We start from the raw sequence: 7,605 nt of genomic DNA, 5'->3' as shown, positions 1-7,605 counted from the left end.
GCCTCTTTTTTTCCTCTTTTTTAATCCCCAGTTCTTAGCATGCTACCTGGAACAGAGGAGGTATTTAATTAATTTTTCTGATTGATTAGTTGACTGCTAATATCTAAATCAAGAATAGATAAAGTAACTTCAGGTTACTTGGTGGAGTAAAATGTAACCCTCTGAAGCCCTCCCAATTTTCCCCTCCAAACTAGAAAACTGCCTCAGAATTGTCCCAGGAGCAGGGAAGCAGCATACAACTTACAACCTTAAAACAGGAAAGGTGTCTGTTACCTGAGCGGGAGGTGAGTGAAGTTCAAGGGCAGCAGCAGCAGCTAGCTTCACAGCAGGTGACCTACAGCAAGGCTCTAAGCCTGGGCCAATCCATCCCTGAGGTCTAGCCCTCTTGCAAACCAGAATCCCCCTGAGCAAGTGAGCAGTCTGAGCTGCACACCAAGGCCCCACCCCAGAGACCCCATCCCTAGCATAAGCCACCAGGGAGGTATTGACCCCCACTGTAGAGCAGTATTTAAGCCATGCCCTGAGGATGGCCAACAGCAATATTCTACCCCTGGGGTCTACAAGTAGAGAGACTGTTTCTATAGTAAACCAGCCTCAGGGGGCCCCAACCTTCAGGTATATCTACAAAGAAATTACTCCTCCAGGGCCTGCTAAGAGAGAGACCCTATTATCATAGCAAACCAGTAACAAAGCACCACCCCTGGGGCCGACTACCAACAAGATCCCTTCTCCAGGGCCAGCCACCAGAAAGACACTTTTACTATAGCAACCTAGCAACAAGTCCCCAGTCCTGCAGCAGGCAAGCAACTAAACCCCAAAACCATGGGAGGACAACAGGAATGATCCAACCCCTACTACAAGCCAGAAGGGAAGCTTACCCTACATAAAAAAGGAGGCAGGTCAGTAAAAGCTACCAATAAGTTTCAGAGCCCCAACACAAAAACCTGGGACAGTGCAGGACTAGAGTTTACCTCACATAAAAAGACCAAGTCATAAAAAGAGCATAAAAATGAATAAAAGAAAAAAAAAAAAGCTTGATGGTAGAAAGTTACTATGGTGATAGGGATGATAAAGGCATAAACTTAGAGGGGGACAATAGTGCCAATATGACAAGAGGTGAAACTTCAAAGAAAAATGTAATTTTTCCTCATGCCCAAAATGAATTCTTGGAAGAGCTTTAAAAGGATTTTATTTTTTAATCGTATTTTATTTTATTTTTTCCAATTACATGTAAAGATAGTTTTCAAAATTCATTTTTGTAAGATTTTAAGTTCCAAATTTATTACCTTCCCACCCCCTCTCCTGAAATCAACAAGCAATCTGATATAAGTTATACATTACAATCATGTTAAATATATTTCTACATTAGTCATGTTGTAAAGGAAGAATCAGAACAAAAGGGGGAAAATGTAAGAAAGTATAAACAACAATAACAAAAAATCAACAACAAAAGTGAAAATAGCATACCTCAGTCTGCATTCAATCTCCATAGTGCTTTTTTCTGGATGTGAAGACCATTTTCTATGACGATGCTTTTGTAATATTCTTGGATCATTGTATTGCTGAAAAGAGCTATTTCTATCACAGTTGATCCTAACACAATGTTGTTATTACTGTGTAATATGTTCTCTTGGCACTTCTCATTTCACTCAGCATGAATTCATGTAAGACTTTCCAGGTCTTTCTGAAATCTGCCTGTTCATCATTTCTTACAGCATAATATTATTCCATTACATTCATATACCACAACTTGTTCAGCCATTGCCCAATTGATAGGAATCTCCTCAAATCCCAAAACTTTGCTTCCACAAAAAAGCAGCTATAAATATATTTGTATACATGGGTCCTTTTCCCTTTTTTATAACCTCTTTGGGATATAGGCCTCATAGTGGTATTTTTTAGAACTAGAAAAAATCATAAATTCATCTGGAAGAACAAATGTTCAAAAATATCAAGGGAATCATTGAAAAAAGGTGAAAGAAGGTGATCTGGCTGTATCAGATATTAAATATTACCCTAAAGTAGTAACTACCAAAACAATCTGTTACTGATGGATAAGTGGAATAGAAGAGGTACAACTTATAGTATAGTAGATTACTATAGTAATCTAGTATATAATAAACTCAAAGATCTAAGCTTTGGGGACAAAAATTCATTATTTGACAAAGACTTCTAGGAAAAGTGGAAAACAATATGGTAGAAACTAGGAATAGACCAGCATCTTATACCATATACTAAAATAAGGTCAAAATGATTACAAGATTTATACATAAAGGGTGATATCATAAGCAAAGTACAAAGGCCTGGAGGAGTTTATCTGACCGATTTATGGACAGGGCAAGAATCTAGGAACATAGAAGATACAAATTGCATTGCAAAATGTAAAAGAAAATTTTGATTATATAAAATTAAAAGGCTTTTGCCCAAACAAATCAATGAAACCAAGAATATATGGAAAGCAGAAAACTGGGAAAGAATTTTTTTTAAAGTCTCAGATAAAGACCTCATTTTTCAAATATATAGAGAACTGAGTTTAAAAATACAAGTCATTCCACAATTGATAAATGGACAAAGAATATGAACAGGTGATTTTCAGACAAGGAAATCAAAGCTATCTATAGTTATAAGAAAAAAATTATCTAAATTACTATTGATCAGAGAAATTAAAATTAAAACAACTCTGCAGTACCACCTCACACTTATCAGAGTTGCTAATATAACAAAGCCAGAAAATCTTGAATGTTGAATGGCATGTGGGAAGACTGGCATGATAATCCACTGCTTGTTCAGTTGCAAACTTATCAAACCCTTCTGTAGAGCAATCCAAACTGCTCTGATCCAGAAATACTACTGCTAGGTTTATATCCCAAAGACATTCCCCCAAACAGAAAAAAGACCTATTTGTGCAAAAATATTTATAGCAGCTCTTTTTGTGGTGGCTAAGAATTGAAAATCAAAAGAATGCCCTTCAATGGGAGAATGGCTAAACAAACTGTGGCATATGATGGTGATGGAATATTATTGTGCTATAAAAAATGACAAGCAGAATGGTTTCAGAAAGTCCTGGAAAAACTTATACGAACTGATGGATAGTGAAGTGAGCTGAACCAGGAAAACGCTATGCACAGTGATAGCTATATTGTTTGATGAAGAACTGTGAATGATTTAACTGTTCTCAGAAATACAATGATCCAAGACAATCCCAAAGGACTAATGATGAAGCACACTATCCACTTCCAAAGAAAGAACTAATATTAAATGAATACACAATAAAGCATGGTATTTTTTACTTTCTTTTTGTTTTCAAGCCTTCTTATACAAAATGACTAATATGGTAAGGTTTTGCATAATTGCACATGTATGACCTATATCTGCTTGCTTACCACCTCAGGGAGGGGGGAGGAAAGGGATGAAATGAGGGATAGAAATTGGAACTTGAAATTTTAAATAAAAATGTTTAAAAATACTAATAAATGTCTTAAAATGTTTTGCATGTAATTGCAAAAAAATACTATTTAAAAGATTAAAAAGTGGGAGGAAGAGGCAGCTAGGTAGCACAATGGGTAGAGCACTGGCCCTGGAGTCAGGAGTACCTGAGTTCAAAACCGGCCTCAGACACTTAACACTTACTAGCTGTGTGACCTTGGGCAAGTCACTTAACCCCAATTGCCTCACTTAAGAAAAAAAAAGTGGGGGGAAGGACCTACTTGCACAAAAATATTTAAAGTATTATTTTTTGTGGTGGCAAAGCATAGGAAATCAAGGGGATGTCAATCATTTGGGGAATAGTTGAGCAAGTTTGGCATATTATTTTAATGTAATATTTTTGTGCTATAAGAAATGATGAGCAGGATGATGTCAGCAAAAACTAGAAAGACTTACATAAACTGATACAATATGAACAGAACCATGAGAACATTGACACAGTAACATCAATATTTTATGATGAAGGATGGTGAATGACTTAGCCTTTCTCAGTAATACAACAATCCAAAACAACTACAAGGACTCCAAGAAAAAAAAATGCTATCCATTTCCAAAGAAAGAAATGATGCCTGAATATAGACTGAAACAAACTCTTTTCACTTCCTTCCTTCCTTCTTTCTTTCCTTTTCTTTATTCAAGTCTTCTTACACAAAATTACTAATATTACAATATTTTATATGATTTCACATGCATAACCTATATCAGTTTGCTTACTGTCACAAGGAAGGGGGCAAGGAGGGAGGGATAAAATTTGAATGCAACACATTTTTTAAAAAATTAAAAATTGCTTTTACATGTAATTGAGAAAAATAAAATATTTTTAAAAGAAAAAAGAAAGAATACACAGAACAAAGAAAGAAAACTATGCCCCTGTTGAAAAAATACAAGTCAAGCCCAAATGACTATAATGATTCAGCTTCCAATTGAACATCAACTGTTCAGATGAAACTGTTTCCTCACATTTCCCAATTCTACTTTCTCATAGCATTTCTTCCATGATGCATGAACTTGCCTCTTTCCTGCTCCCATCCCTTTCTCTATTTCTGCTTTTCTGAAAGTGTATTGAATGATTATTCCCTTTTCCACACAGAATTATTTAAGATATTTGAAGTTTTCATTATGTCCCCTGCCCTTTAAATTTTTTCCCTCCTCTGAGCTAAATATTTCCAGCCCTTTCAAACAAACCTCATATGCCATAGTCTCAATTTTTTCATCTTCATTTGACTACTCTCTATACTCTCAGGCTTATCATTCTTTAATAAGATATGGTACAAAACATTGGATGCAGTACTCCACATGCAGTCTGACCAAGAAATATTAGAACAAGACCGCCAACCACTTATCCTTATCACCATGCCTTATTGATATAGTCTAAATTCCAGTTAACTCATTTAGCTTTTATATCACACCATTGACTCATTTTGTTTTTATAGTCCTCTAAAGCCCTCAGATAATTCTTTCACTACCTATTTATCTGCCTCTTTATGATATATGATTCAAAAACTCAGTCTCTTTAAAAAGGATTTACTCTTTAAGTGGCTTATAAAATTAGGAACAGTATGGACCTAAATCATTGGTTTTTGTACTTTTTGATTCATGGCACAATTTAATTTTTCTGTCACCCCCTGAATTATAAATGTATGGAAAAGGAACTTCTTGGCTTTTGCTGACAGTAGTGTTTTGATTTTTCAAGCCCAATGTCTATGTCCTGATGAGAATTATAAAGTAGATATTCTGTGATTTGTCTCTCATCTCTAGAAATATTTGAAATCTGAATAAGAAAATAAAATGTATGGTAAAGTAATATCACATTAATATCTATTTTGAACTTATTCCAATATCAGCCTCATCCAAAGAAGACTAAAATTAGGAAGTCAGTGAAAAAAAAATTCTGAGACTTGAAATAGCTTTAGCGAATTCCTTATATGAAAGCTGTTACTAAAGTTATATACTTTATATTTTCAATTCTTAACAATCATAGTTAACTCATTGCATTCCTGATCCAATGCTTAAAAACTTGAAAAATTAGAAAGGTTAAATTAGAGAAATATAAAAAGGTGATAAGTATGGTATTGGAGACAGAAAAACTAAAAAGTAGACACAGAAACTAAAGAAATCAGAATTTAGAGCTGGTAGTAACCTTTAACAGTAACATCCCCATCTAGTCTAATTTTGTCACTATATAAGCAACTGAGGCTCAAAAATCTGTGACTTGAAAAGTCACAGAAATGATCATTGACGAATCCAAGATTTCAACCAATTTCTTCAAAGATCCAGGTTTTCACACTGGATATTCATTATGAAGAAAGTGAGTGAGTTATCAAGAAATGATGTAATTCTACCCACTAATATATGACTTCAGAGGAAGGAAATCAATATTTTCCATATATTTTCATCAAAACTGGTTAATACAGAAATCTTTGATGCTTGACTGGGGTTCCCTTCCACTATCAGAAAAAATTGACTATATGAAATGTTTCTATCTCCAATAAATGACTTTGGTATTTGTGTCTATTTAATAATTTTGGATTAGAAATAGGTTTCATCATTTCCCCATTTAAAACCTCATCATTCACCTAAGATAACTTATTAGAATCTAGTTAGGGAGATGCAACGCAGCAGATCCTAGTGTGTACCACCTGGTGACATCCAAAAATTGTGGGGAGGGCAGGTTAGGAGAAGAAAAAGAAAGAAAAGCTGCCAATTGTAATTCAAACAAACTACAGTTCTATTCAATGGAGAACTGAGAACAACTTTATACATCACCAAACTACAGCTGACTATCTTTAATCAAGCAAATCTGGCATGACAGATAGGGGAAGAGCAAAATCACAACTTTCAGCAGCCTAAGTCATACCATATAAAATAGGAACACAACCAGTCATCATCATCATATACTCCCACCAACACCCATTGGTATTTGCTCATGTCAGTCATTTGGTAGCAGCTGAATATCAAAACAGCTGTGACCAGCAAATAAATATGAAAGTCTAAACACATATTCTCCTGCAAAAATCAAAGAAAAGTATGACTGTCAGGAGTTCACTGATATTGATGATTGAATTCTACATTGTGATTACATTCCATGAAACTTTCTTCTAGATTCACAATCATTAGACAGCTGTTGATTTGCTAGTTTAAATGTGTCTGTGAGAGTGTGCACACATACATACACGTGCCTCCCCAGATTGCTGCAGCATTTAGGTAAATAGCTTCACGTTGCACTTGGTGACTCCTTAAATCTACTTTCCAAACCAATTTTATGGATGAACCTTTCCACTTGAATGTTAAGAATGCATTAGCCAGGGTCTAATAAATATATCAACTACTATACTTCCAGAAGGTAAGCAGAAACAGCCCGACCAGCTGCCTCCAGGTTCATTTACTGCTTAAATAAGCTGTGTGTTATGTGTGTGTGTGTGTGTTTTTAATCTAAGGGCAAGGGCAAATGACCTTGAGAGAAATAACGGAGAAATATGGAGGAATTCCAGGGTTTAGGAAGTCATATTCTCTCCTTTGCAAGAATGTCATTGCTTCAATCCATTTTTTTTAGCACTTGCTTTATGGATATTATATCATTAGACTTTTCCACAAGACCACTAAAGTGAGTAAAATAGATGTTATTTCCCCCATTTTTCAGGGTAAGCAAAATGAAAGGGGGAGTGGTTATGTGACTTGACAATAGTCACATAGCTAGTAAAGAATCAGAAACAGAATTTGAACCCAGGTTTTAACATTAAGTCCAACATTTTATCCACTATAACACTCTGCCTTCAAAACAGAAACAGGAGCTTTTGTTTGTTTGTTTTGTTTTGTTTTGTTTTTTACAGGGCAATGAGGGTTAAGTGACTTGCTCAGAGTCACACAGCTATAAAGCGTCAAGTGTCTGAGGTCGGATTTGAACTCAGGTCCTCTTGTTGAATCTAGAGCCAGTGCTTTATCCACTGCACCACCTAGCTGCCCCCAGCAGGAACTTATTTTTAGGGAAAAATTAATCTAAGTCGATTATAAGACAGAACAGAAAAATAATTCCTGATATTGTTGAAGATTTTCTAAAAATCAGAAATTAAACCACCTTTGAATAAGAACCCATACTTAGATTAGTAACATAAATTAGAA

This window comes from Dromiciops gliroides, chromosome 6, assembly GCF_019393635.1.
Source record: "Dromiciops gliroides isolate mDroGli1 chromosome 6, mDroGli1.pri, whole genome shotgun sequence".
NCBI classification, from domain to species: domain Eukaryota; kingdom Metazoa; phylum Chordata; class Mammalia; order Microbiotheria; family Microbiotheriidae; genus Dromiciops; species Dromiciops gliroides.
This window is presented reverse-complemented; position numbering follows the sequence as displayed.